This window comes from Mastigoproctus giganteus, chromosome 3 (assembly GCF_048544385.1).
Source record: "Mastigoproctus giganteus isolate SK-2022 chromosome 3, ASM4854438v1, whole genome shotgun sequence".
NCBI lineage: Eukaryota > Metazoa > Arthropoda > Arachnida > Uropygi > Thelyphonidae > Mastigoproctus > Mastigoproctus giganteus.
In genome coordinates this window covers 208,256,344-208,269,583 of record NC_143577.1, presented here as the reverse complement: position 1 = coordinate 208,269,583, position 13,240 = coordinate 208,256,344, and the positions used below count along the sequence as shown (strand labels likewise).

At 37.3% G+C, this 13,240-nt stretch overlaps 1 protein-coding gene across 1 annotated transcript in view; it reads left to right on the top strand.

The window, feature by feature from the left end:
* The first annotated feature begins 270 nt into the window (after positions 1-270).
* The window catches only part of LOC150088637 (sprouty-related, EVH1 domain-containing protein 2-like), a 408,094-nt gene continuing 395,124 nt past the window's right edge, over positions 271-13,240 (top strand). Inside the window, exon 1 of the mRNA XM_090370832.1 lies at positions 271-361. The gene's annotated coding sequence lies outside the window, so the exon portion shown is untranslated. The remainder of the gene's footprint in view (positions 362-13,240) is intronic.

Here is a 13,240-nt window from a genome sequence, read left to right as displayed (position 1 = left end):
AGGGACTGTAGTGTCTACCTACGTTCCGTAATTCACAGGGCAATATGGGTGCCAGTGACACGTCACTCCCGGGTCTATGTGCGTGGCATTGGTCGCCATGGAAACGGTGACGTCAATACTCCACATTCACGTGTGGAAACGCTGAGCGCAGTGGCTGTAGTCTATCTCTGCCGTGTCAGTCCCTTCTCCAAGTGTCCCGTTCGGTGGGGTGCGATCACTGTGTGGATTACTTCTCTTCCTCGTGCCGACAGTGGCCACTGAACACGGGACAGGGGCAGAGGCCGCCACCAAATGCGCAGGGGCAGAATGTGGAGCGGTCAGTAAAGGTCCTGCTACTAATGGAAGACGATGGAGCTTGCAGGTGAGGGGTTCATACTATTTAGAGAATTATTATTATTATTATTATTTTTTTTTTTGTAGGGGAAGCTGGGAAAATATCTTCCATTGTTTATCCACAGAAACATCCCCTCCTCTTCCAATCGGTATAATTTAGATGCTTGAAGAGGGGAAAAAGATTATGAAATGCATTTCAGCTGCTGCATGGGAAATTTGAATTCGCAGTAACAAATGCTTGAATGCTATCCACTTGTTGCTGCGGTTTTGCTTCCACCTTTCCTCCACCCGAAGTGAATTGCGGACGAATAGCACCGTACATTTCAGGCAGCCTTGACAGCCCTACGTTCGTGTTTACGAGAGAACAGCTAAGGATGATGCAGGCAGCACGCTATGTGTACAGCTGTTTCCTGTGGAGTTTAAACTGTGTTCGCGTGAGGCATTCTTCAACCCTTCAATGTTAATTGCTTTACGGTAACCATGGAGAATGCTCAAAGGAGGCCCATAACAACAAGTTATGTGAAGCGATATTTTTCCTGGCGTTTCTCCCTCCCTCTCTCTCTTTCTCTCTGTTTTCCTGGAAAATATTTTGCACTGCAGTGCTGGAATTATCGCTTCCAGAAATAACGGGATTCATTGCTAGAAAAAATATTCAGTAATTTTCAAAGTATAGTAGAATTATTTCTATTTGAAGGAGCAATAATTCGTTGCTTTACATAACGATATTGCACTAATTAGGGCAGGAGAAAAATATATAAAGAAAATATCCAGCTGTTATTAAAGTAAGCAGGGAAGGGGAGCGAATTTACAGAAAGATAAAAACACAGAACTGCAATTTAATGAGGAAAAAATTCACATGAAGCTAAATACAATTGACTTCTGAAGTTTAAAGAAAATGATGAATTTCGCACTATAATCTGATATGACACAGTGCATATTCTTAATTTCCTTCATTAGTTTATATGCATAATTCTTGTATTATGAAAACAACAGGGATTACCTTTATTTTATATATAGGAAGCTTCTTTTCCAGCCAAATCTCCTAGTCCAACGCGCTAATAATTCTTTGGGAAGGCGGTATCAATTTTGCAAAAAATGTGGGACATCTTCCCCACTGAAAGAACCGTAGTGTTCAGACCCCTCGGTCTCAACATTGAGCGCTCAAGACTTCTGTCTTCAAACACCATACCTCTGGCAGCAAGGAAACCATTACGTGGATTGACATAAAATTAAATTTGAAGGTCTAAAAGCTTAATAAACATGGAGCGTATTATTCTCTTCTGTAGCTGGTCTAAAACGCTTAATGGATAATGGGGGGATTCCATATGGGGACATAATTTTTGTGTATTGTTGCACGCAGAAAAAATGGTTGATGGCTCTAATTGCCTTTAATAGACACAGTTATATTTTAAATTTAATTGAAAGCTTCGTGTTTTTTTTAATTTTGAAGGAGATTAAAAATATAAAGTTGGACTCTAAATAATATAAGATGAGAAGAGAATGTGTAGTCCTGGGCGACGAAAAATAAACTTTGTTAGATATCGAATGAGGAAACTTATTAAATAGCATATCTCCACCCTTTTACCTCTTTCATCTGAAAATGATAATTTCCTATATGGAACACTGACTTTTTCGGTTAGCAACCGATGTTTGAGCAGGTCTGAGTACTATCATCCTGTTTAAAAAAACAAAAACATTTGTGCGCTCTGGTAAAAATTGTAGCTTGCCGAAATTTTCTTACAAACTAAAATTATAGTATAAAAGTATAATTTCGCCTCTCCTGGTTCAAATAAAGGATTCATGTGCGTGCATAAGTTTGCATCCACATTCTTGCATCGGTTCTATCCTTAATGATAATCGTATCTTTGGAGTTCGAGGTTTGTTCGTATGAGTTCATAGGATTTCACATTCGTGAATTAAATCTTAAATCATATGGACGAATTTAAAATGTTCTAAGGTTGCAATTACCTTCATTCCATTTTGAAGTGAAGGGTGTTGTATTGTTTTCTTAGATTAAACAGCAAAAATAATGAATTTCAGATAATAATCTGATATCACACAGTGCATACTTTTAATTTCCTTCATTAGGCGCCGAAAAATAGTCCTATCATATTTAATAAAAAATAAATAAAAATAAATAGTCCTATTATATTATATTATTATATTCATAGTACTGTATAAGGTTTAAACAAGTGCAAAATACTGTATATAATATGAATGCACTTCTTTCAAATCACTTTGAAGAATGAGTTGTTAGATATGCTTCTTAGTAACTGATTTTGGGAAAAAAGAATAGGCGAAAAATGAAAAAAAAAAAAAAAAACACAATATAAGGCTTTGCAATTTAACTCCATATCAATTTATCGAGAAAGAAGAAGCTATTTATACTCCACTTGTATTTACTTTACTTTTTCAGCTATTAAATGTGATACTACTTCGATTATCCATGTTGTTTCTAAATGTCCATAACCGAAAAATTCTAGATTTCTTCGATTAAATACATGGTTGCTAGAAAGAGGACTATCCTAGAGTTTTTACCTGTAGGAGTTTAATTATTTTTCTAAAAAAACCTTTGCTATCAATGCATATTAAACATGGCACACATTCAGATGGATAACTACCAGTTAGTTAATTAATTGCTTAATGATCTTTCGAAATAATCTTTGCATGCATTTTCAGTTCTTGTTTACCTTCATTTCTTACCGTCATACTGTTTTCGTTTGTAATAAATAAGGTTGGAAAGGTGGAGACTCTGAATTGCCACACTTTCTAGCACATCTGCATTACACCCTTTCGAGTATACACATCGTCCTTGAGCTGAAGCGACATCTGGAGGTTTTTCTTTTCGTTAATCTTGATCGTTGTTTTTGTTTCCTAGCCTTTTCAATTGCATTTCAGGTGGATGAAATGAGAAACGCACTGCGGTATTCGTGTTGTGTGCAATGCTTGTACAGAGAGAGAGAGAGAGAGAGAGAGAGAGAGAGAGAGAGAGAGAGAGAGAGAGAGAGAGAGAGAGAATGAATGAATATTTGGGCCACCTTGCTTTAGCATCGTAACCCAATTTGCAAGGAGTGCTTCATGAATTAAAGCCACAAGCTTCTCCCCTGCATGCATCCATAACAACACGATTGTCTTTCATTCATCATTCACCTTATCACTTGCATTCAACGCCCCTACACTTGCCCCCTCGTTACCTCTACATTTTGTGAACGAAGCTTACCTCTCCGGCCTCCTATTCGCAGAGCTATTTTTAGCAGGCATAGAAAGAGACTGTTCCAGAAATAACTTTCTGCCGGTCGATAAGTAGGTCGTACATTCAAGCAACATCGTCACCCTCTCCTCTGTATCTGACTGGTTCGTTGTAATCCCACCCCCTTTCCCTCTTCATATTCACCTCGATGTGATGTAGCGTTCGTTTTGCTGGGGCATCTTGAAGACGTAATTAGAGCAAAACTATTTTTAGGGATTTTTGCAAAGTGGGTGGCGTGGGCGAGGGGGAAAAGAGATCAAATCCTCCTCCTAAGATTTCCTCGGTGTTTTAAGCAAGCCACTACCCACCCCTCCAACTTCTCGAGGTCATTTCATTGTTTTTCCTCTTTTATCCCTCTTTGCCTCCCCCGCTTACGTTGCGAATGGCAGCCGATCCACCCCTGTTGCTATGAGCAGCCGATGCAGTAAACCAATGCAGGCATTCAACGTAACATCACGGGTTAGGTGAACCAGTTTCTCTGTCAACAGGGAGCGCTAAAAACAGCCGAATACCAAACTTTGAGACTACGATAGTAGGGTAGTTGTTATGCGCGTGCTCCACTTTCTCCTTCCTGATTTCTTTTTTTTTTTGCATTTTATAATCGGTTTGTATATTACGTTGTATTTCTTGCATTGCATTGCATGCGTGCAATAATATCCATTAGACCTTGTTGCTATGTTTGCTTATGTGTGTGTGTGCTTGTGTGAGCAAGTGTGTGTGTGTGTGTCCGTGCACATGTGATCCGCATCACGTGACGTCTGAAATGACCGCAGTTGCGGATGTTCAGGAAAGGATGCGTAAGATACCGGAGGCAAATACTGCACAGAATGCTGTTACCGAGGCAATTTCCTTATTGAAACTGATATGTTCGTTTCATTGCAACACCAAATGTATCATTCTTTCTATTAAATAGCGAATACTAAGGTGCATTTTCTGTTTGCATCATGCACAGTGTGTATATCCTTGGAGAGAGGTTTAGAACTTTGCATTTTAATTTATAGGTGAGGTGTTGTAAATGAAGTGCACCTTTAAAACCTCTCTGCGCTACAATAATCCGTGGTGCACTTTAAAAGCAGACTGGTTAATTTGATATACTTAACGAATTCTTGCAGCAAATTGCATGGTTTCGAAAGACGTTGTGGAAAAAGTATAATCATTAGATTTTTAGCAATTAGTAATTAGCTGTTGCAATATCATTAGATATTGAAACCGCTAATTACCTTTTGGAAATCTTTCTGCAAGTGAATATCGTATTGCTACTGAAATCTATATTGCATGATGCACTTGAAGATTTGTTTTCGTGGTAATAATAAATGCAAAATAATGTTGAATATATATCATTCTAGTACTGCAGATATTTGAGGGTTGGAAATTAGAATAAAGATTAGCGTTGAAGTGGAGTATCTGTAATGCATAATTTTCAGAGAGTATATGTTTAAGAAAATTCTAAAACATGGAAGTAGATATGAAATAAATAAGAAAAACCGGCGAGTTTAAAATAGACCCTTGAATGGAGGGTTGTTTTTTGCTGGAAGCGTTTTCATATTAAGTATTATAAGGAAGATAATGAACAGATGGCAACACAGATGTGCAGTCCATAAAAATAGCTTGCATAAGCAGTGTGCATCACAATTCAAAGGTTCTGCAATAAGTAGTGAGATGAGAACCTAAATATTCTGTTTTAAACAGAGCTGAAGATTTTAGGGAAGAGTTTTAAGGAAGTCGCTTCAGACTGAAGAACGTATTCCGGGCATATTTTGAATTTGCGCAAGGTTATTCAGAAGAAAAGTAACGTTGCAAAGAGGAAACCTACTTTGTGAATACTGCAGAAGATATAGAATTGAAATGTTTATGCCAAGATTAAGTAGAGAAATTGCTTTTGTGTTGAACTCTGAATATGATTGAGTAGAAAAGAAAACTGATATTTTAATATGGCCTAAAAGTCCTCCTTCGGCGTAATGCAACATATTCTGTATGGAACACATTTCGTCAATCAATGACTATCTGCAGCAAAACAGTTATTAATTAGGTAAGCAATGGACGAGCCCTCACACGTCTTTCCGTTTTATTACATTGATTCTTATGTCCCAACAGAATCAAATGTAATTTGATTCTGTTGGGACATAAATTGAGTCTTTTGAGAAGGCAGTCCATCAGTGCTGCTACATTATTCTGCACAAAGCAAGCTGTTCACGCACCTAGTTTTGTGGCAGGTGGCTTTGGCCTCTTCAAAAACGCAAGATCCTGCTCCATAAAATTGCATTACACCATGCTGTTCGGAATGATGAGAAGCTCTGAAATTCGTCGTACATTTTGAAATTTACCACATGCTAGTGTTCAGATTTACTGAGCTATGTTCACGCGCCTCAATTGTAAATGATCTCTATCGTTTATATTTCTGTATTTGCATAAAGTATTCATATTATTTAATGCCCAATGCCTCCGTAGCCGAGTGGGCAGGAGCGGGAGTGCAGTAACACACGCTCTTTGAGTAAACCGGGGTTCAAGCCCCTGACTGCTGAATACGGTCGATCTGCCAACCCGCACTGGACCAGTGTGGCAGATTATGGTCCATTTCCCTCAGCATGAATTGTTGAGGAGGCTTCCATCCTGCAGTGGGTTGATAATGGCTGCACTTTACTTTTACTTCAGATAGCATAGTGTAGTATAGGATCGAATTTTACTATGATTGAAATTAACTAGTTTGTTTAGGGGTTTTGGGGCGCATCACCATCTCAGGTTATATTGCACAAAGTCAAATTAACTAGTTATTCACCATATTTAAGAATCGGTATTTAAGGGCTTTGTGCTGGATATTCAAGAAGTTTTGATTGCATGTGCAACCCATGGTGGTTCGCCCAAGAAGAAAAAGGATTGCCTTCTAATGTCATCAGCAAAATTTTAGATTAAATCGGAACTTATTTAAAGATCATTATAGCAGACAAGGTAAAACAGTAGGCGAAAGATAATAATCTAAATGTATAGTACTGTTAGCTTAAGAGGTTTCAGGATCGCTGCCATCACATAATCTTAGAGGTCAGAGAGGAAAGCTTCTCAGTTAGAGAAAAATGCAAAAGGACTGATTTTAGTGAGTGTAAATGATCGTTCCGCGGAATGACCAAATGTCATATCTGTAAAATTCGTGGTGAAACGCCTGCTGAGTTATAACTCTCCCACATGCAAAATATTGCATAACCCAGTTTCTTTAAAGATAGCTGAAACTTTCATAACTTTTTAATTTTGGATGTGTTAAATGTCTTAGAAAGATTTTCTTACAGCTTCCAAGGAGAGAGAGGCTTTGATGGTTGAGTTGGTTGTTTATGGTAGACTTCGAGACCATGGTTATGTCGGAAGGTATACCCCCTTTGTATGATTGTATTTTAATTATGCATAGTTCTTATTTTATTTATAGTTCTTTTTAATTATGCGTGGTTCTTATTGCATCTTTATAATGAATAATCTCACTGCATGTTTACTCGAAACCTTTCGGTGTATTTGCATTTAATTCAATTTTTCGAAGAAAGTATTAGGATTCGTTACCTTGTTTACTGATACATTCGTATATTTAGATTAAATACAATTAAATTAAACTGCCTATTTGATTCCTTCCTCACGTAGGTAGTTATTCATCTAACTCTCCCAAAGCCGTCAGCCTAAATAGCCCATTGAGGCAACTTGTTCCAAAATAATTAACAGCTTACAGGCTAAACGAAAACTTCTGCAATCCAGTCTAAACGTCTTCCTCCAGAATGTGAATATATGGACCTAGTTTTGAAATCATAACTGAAAGTTTTACCCTCATTCATTTTACCTTGCACACCCTAACTTGGTCTCCTCTAAGGTGCTTGGCTACAAAGCTCTGCAGTCCACATATAATATTTAAAGTTCAAGTTTTGTTTAGATTTAATCTTTGTAAGTGTCAGAAGTTTTCTTGCGGATATCTAACTTTTAATCTGCTTCAAGGTAAGCCATTCATTGTCTGATTCAAATGGAAATTGTTATGTGTATGTGTGCATCAATACAGTCGCTGGACAACTCCATCAGTATCTTACAAAATACTCTGTCATTCTTTTGAACATACTGTTTTATAGTTTCCTGTATAAATTATAGTTTCAAGAGTTGGTTTATGTTAATCATTCATGCAACAATCAAAGAGGAGAAAAGTGTTTTATAAGTTGTTCTGCCTACCCTGCTTTGAACCCCTGAAATGAAATTTCATAAGTCGAATCTATTCAATTCTGATTGCTTTAAATCGTCACTTGAGAGAAATACTATTCTCTCGATTTGGAGTATCAACTCACTGAGATAAGCATTTCATCTTAAAACTGCGTTCTATGGCCGGGTTTCTCTGAAAGAGGCACAAGGTATCCAAAACTCCAACGCTCGTCACCAGTGAAACCTTATTACCATTAAATTCAAAACATCAAGTGGTAACAATTGTTTAATCGGAGCCCTACTGTCTCCATTAAAATAGAAATTCGCGAACTTTGACAGTTGGTGAAGATGAAATTCTAAATTAAGCTCGCCAATAACCTTTTTGTATAAGGATGGTAAAAAGTTTTTGCGTTGAATTAAATGGGTTCTGTTATGCACATTCTATTTCTGCTTTTACCTTCTTTTAGAACAAAGTGAATAATTAATGTAATCAAAACCGTTAATTACTTTTGGTTTTCATATCCAGTATTTCCTGGTGGTGTTTGAGTATGTGTGTTAAGCTCCAAGGTACCTAAGGCTATAAGACGCCAGTATGTAGTGCTATTCTTCTTGCGTCATTGAGGGGTTCGAGATCACACCTTTTCCGCTTGTTGTGGGTGGACGGTGATTATAACCACTGTGTTAACCGCGAGGGAAAGGTATTTCCTGAAACGTGAAGATGGTTTCTTTTTAAACCCATCTTCCACTTAAGCTTGTAGTGGTTTCTACAGCCAAGATTGGCGACATTTTATGTAGATGACGCATTTCCGGAAAATTTGTCATCTGCGTTTGCATTGCTATCTCAAAATGATAATAAACTGAACAATTTAAGTGCAAATTCTGGAGGACTGACCGGCAATTAGGTCATTAAAAATATTGGGAAATGCAAAAGATGAAGTACATTCTTCTTATTTTTGAAATTAGTTATTAATAATGCAATTACATTCTATAGCGTGAACTAAAAAAAAACAACAAGAGCACGTATAGAATTTTTAACGCATTTTTATGTTAACAAAATAGAAAAACAATTGCATCTATGTCCATGATGTTGGGAAAACAAAATATTTCATAAAAGTAGATACGTTAAGTGCATTTTCTATGAGGTACCATAATTTATTGCACCGCTCTGCATTTCGTTGCCATTTATTTACGACCACCAGTTCCAGAGAATATTGATTTTTTTTTCCTCACTGGAGTCCAGATCTCGTTCAAGCTACTGTACCTAGAACTAGTGAATGGACGCCGTCTTTCTAAGTGCCGCTGTTATGCTACATTCACAAAAGCTGGCCGACTAGTCAATGAATCGACCGTCACAGTAGCTCCCTCTAGTGGCGTGCAGAGAGATGTTCATTCACAAACATTCTTGATGAATCAATGCAGGTAGAAGCGAGTGGTGAATGAAAACAAGGTTGCTGAACACAGCTGGATGTGTTGTGTTACTACCTTTGTCTTCAAGATAAGCCGAATGCAAGAAGAAAGGGTAAAAATACTGCAATGAAGTGATAACTGATGGTGCTAAGTGTTAAAATTTTTCTTTTTTCCTTTTTTTTTTTTCTTTTTTTCTTTTTTTTTTTTTTGAAAGTTGAAATGATTGAAAAAATTATAAGCACTGATTGCCAGACATCGATTGCAGTGTCTTGTTATGTCGCATGCAGAATTATTTTTTTTATGATAATTTGTTTTATTCTGTTGCATAACATTTACCATACTTTTGATCTAACTGGTGTATTTATATTCAGTCCTAAGATGAGTGTTTTTATTCTCTCATTCCGGGTTGTTCAGTTATGTTGTTTTGGGTTATACCGTCAAGATTCCTAAAACATCTGTCCGGTTCCTGTTGTTTTTGATTATTGTTAGAGCAGGGAGAAAAACAACAAGCAACTCAAGGTCACTCATCACACCTCTTCCTAGGCGACTTTGAGATGCCTGTTGTTTTTCTTTCTGCTATAGTCCTGTCGGACTTTGTTCAATTTTAATTTGTGCAATAGCAAAGAATTTTTTGCTTACTAACAATACTGGAATATTCCGCCCAGTCGTTTCACTTCACTAGCCCTCACCTCCTCCCCTTTCCTTGTAACTCCAACCTCACGGATCTTTTTATATATACCTACCGGATATTCATTATGGCCTTGTTCCTCTGTAATTGGATTTCTCTGGCCAACTATATAAATTTATCCCAGCCTTGGAAGTTCACGATGCCCATGAAAATAATTAATGGAATTTGATACCACTCTTCAATTTGTAACTCAATGCGTTTTTTGTTCTATGTGTGATAGAACAACAGGCTGTTACATTTCATATTTTTTCCCTAATTTAGTATCTATTTAAAAGCACTGTTGCAAATGCCTTTTTGTTTACATACTAAATTGTTTTCCAGAATGAAAAAAAAGTTAGGCATACTATGCAGTGTCACATTTCAGGCGCTTTCGATATTTATTACTTAATTTACAGCATTTCCCCCTTCTTCTTTTGTGATTAATAGAAGTGAAAAGTAAATAAATCTTGTTACCAATTAATTACTAATTAACTAATAATCTATAAAAGTAATTATTTTCATGTCACTGCATATAACTCACCACGTTCACTTAGCTTTTTTGCACTAATATTTAGTTCTTGCTGGATTTTTTTTAAACAAATTGATATACAACACATTTCACAAATCTGTGATTTACCAGTAGCAGCATTTATCTCAGATCTTAGTTTGATAACTCGCATTTTTTCTGTGAAAGGAAAGAAAAAAACTGACTCGACTAAATAATACGAAGGTCTTTGAGATAACAAAAGAGGAGAAAAAGCAGTATGTACTGGAACATAAGAACAAGTTGGAGCTTCTGAAGACTGCTCACGACCAAGATATCGACGAGGAATATTACAACTTTCTGAAAGTGATAAAGCCCAAGAAACCTATAGGTAAAAAGAAATCCGAAGAACAAAAAATTAGTCAAGAAACTTGTCATGATGAACCGAAGACGACAAATGAAGAGCAAGATAAACACTGACAAGGAGAAAATTGAATATACTGAGAAAGCCATTAGAAAGAGACTCAGAGGACATAAGAAGATTTAACACAAGAAAAGTAGAACAAGCATTAAGGAAAAACAAAGGACTTAAATCAGCAGCCATGAGCAGTAATACAGAAAGACAAATGATACTGAAACTGAAGAATAGCGATGGCGTACTTATAAATAGCAGAGAAAGCATAATTCAAATAGCAGAAGACTATTATAGAGAATTATACAAGGAGCGAGGGAATGATGTCGGCAGTGGGGAAGATGGATCGCAAATTAGTAACACATATGTTCACATACTTCCTGATGAGGTAGAACATGCGTTGAAGAAAATGAAGAATCAGAAAGCCCCGGGGGAAGATGAAGTTACTGTAGAGTTGTTAAAATTGGGAGGAAGAGACGTGACACAAAAACTGGCAAGATTCTTCACAAAATGCATCAGAAAAGGTGTGACGCCTAAGCAGTGGAATAATGCAATCATAGTTTTGCTGCATAAGAAAGGAGATAAATTGAAATTGGAAATTATAGATCAATTAGCTTGTTATCCCACATCTACAAGTTGTTCACAAGGGTCATTACTAATAGATTAGAAAGAATACTTGATGAGAATCAACCGAAAGAGCAAGCTGGCTTTAGGACAGGATTCTCAACTAGGGATCACCTTCACGTAATGTCACAGCTAATCGAGAAAGCAAATGAATATAAAACACCGTTATGCCTGGCATTTGTGGATTATGAAAAGGCATTTGACTCCATACTGCATAAGGCAATGTTTCAGGCACTGGAAAGACAAGGCATAGATACCCCATACATTATGATTTTGAAGAAAATATATGAAAATGCTACCTCCTTTATTACACTAGACAAAGACTAGTAAATTTAAAATTGAGAAAGGAGTTCGACAAGTAGACACAATATCTCCGAAGTTGTTTACTGCTGCCCTTGAGGAAGCTTTCAGAAGATTAGACTGGTCGCAGAAAGGAGTCAATGTGACTGAAGAGTACCTAAACCATTTACGATTTGCAGATGACATTGTGGTCATAAGCCACGATCCCAAAGAATTAGAGGAAAATCTTAATCAGTTATGCAGAGTTGGTAAGGATTTTGGACTAAAGATGAATATGGCTAAAACAACAGTAATGATGAACAAAGTCACAGAAAAGGATATGATGATGACGGAGCAGTAATTGAAAAGGCGGAGTCATATACTTATCTGGGACAAGTCATTAGCTGTAATAATTATAAATGGCTGGAAGTCAAGAGAAGAATAAATTTTGGATGGATAGCATTCAGGAAATATAGTCGCATACTGAGGAGCAATATCCCAATTTGTCTGAAACGTAAAATAATGTACCAATGTATACTCCCCACCATGACTCATGGAAGTGAAACTTGGGCACTCACCAAAAGAGTGGAAGAGAAGCTGAGAACTACACAGCAAAGAACGGAACGAATTATATTGGGAATCAGACTGATGGATAAGAAGAAAAACATGGATTAGGCAGCAAACTCAAGTAAAGAACATTCTTATGAAAACTAAAGAACTAAAATGGTCTTGGGCAGGACACAGCGCGAAGACAAGATGACAGATGGACCAAGAAAATAACTGAATAGTACCCAAGAGGAGCTAGAAGAAAAATCTGGAAGACACCGACGGAGATGGACAGATGAAATTCATGAGTTTGTGGGTAGCAAATGGATGGCCATTGCACAAAACGGAAGGAGCTGGAAAGTTGCTGGAGAGGCCTTCATTCTGCAGTGGATTGAAAATGGCAGATGATGATGATGATGATTTCTTCTGTGATTAATATAGCAAGCAAAAAACATTAATTCATGATATATATTTAGTAAACTGATAACAAAAATTAGCTCAACAAAAACGTAACCACTTCATATGCCCTAATGAAGAATGTTTTTTTTCGTGCTCGTCCGCCATATTGACTGATCATTCCTCTATTTAGTACACTATAACAAACAATGTTTGTTGATGATGTAGTAGAGTTTTAGGAGCATTAGTGACTAAGGACATATTTATCCGTCTATACTGTCTGTAAATTGCGTGTGTTCTGAGATCGATTTTCCGTTTGCTGGACGAAAAACCGGTTTCCGGGTGAAAAAAAACTATGTTACCCTTACCCTCGCCTAAGACCAACTCAGCCACGTTTTGAAAAAACTCACAAAATTCCTCAGTCATCGACGGGACTTTAACTCCGGTCTTTTCCACCCAGTGTGGAGAGGACGGCGATCCTACCAACTGTGCTACCCAGTAGGGCTAAAAACAATATTTACTGTTTCAGCTATAGCTGACCGGGCTAGCCAGGTGGGTAAAGTGCCTGCCTGGCAACCCAAAGGTCGCGGGTTCGGATCCCGCCTCGGGCTTGGATCAAAGTACTGCAAAAAAAAAAAAAAAAAACTTTGGGAGGTGCATTATGGCCACAGAAGCCGATGCACCAAC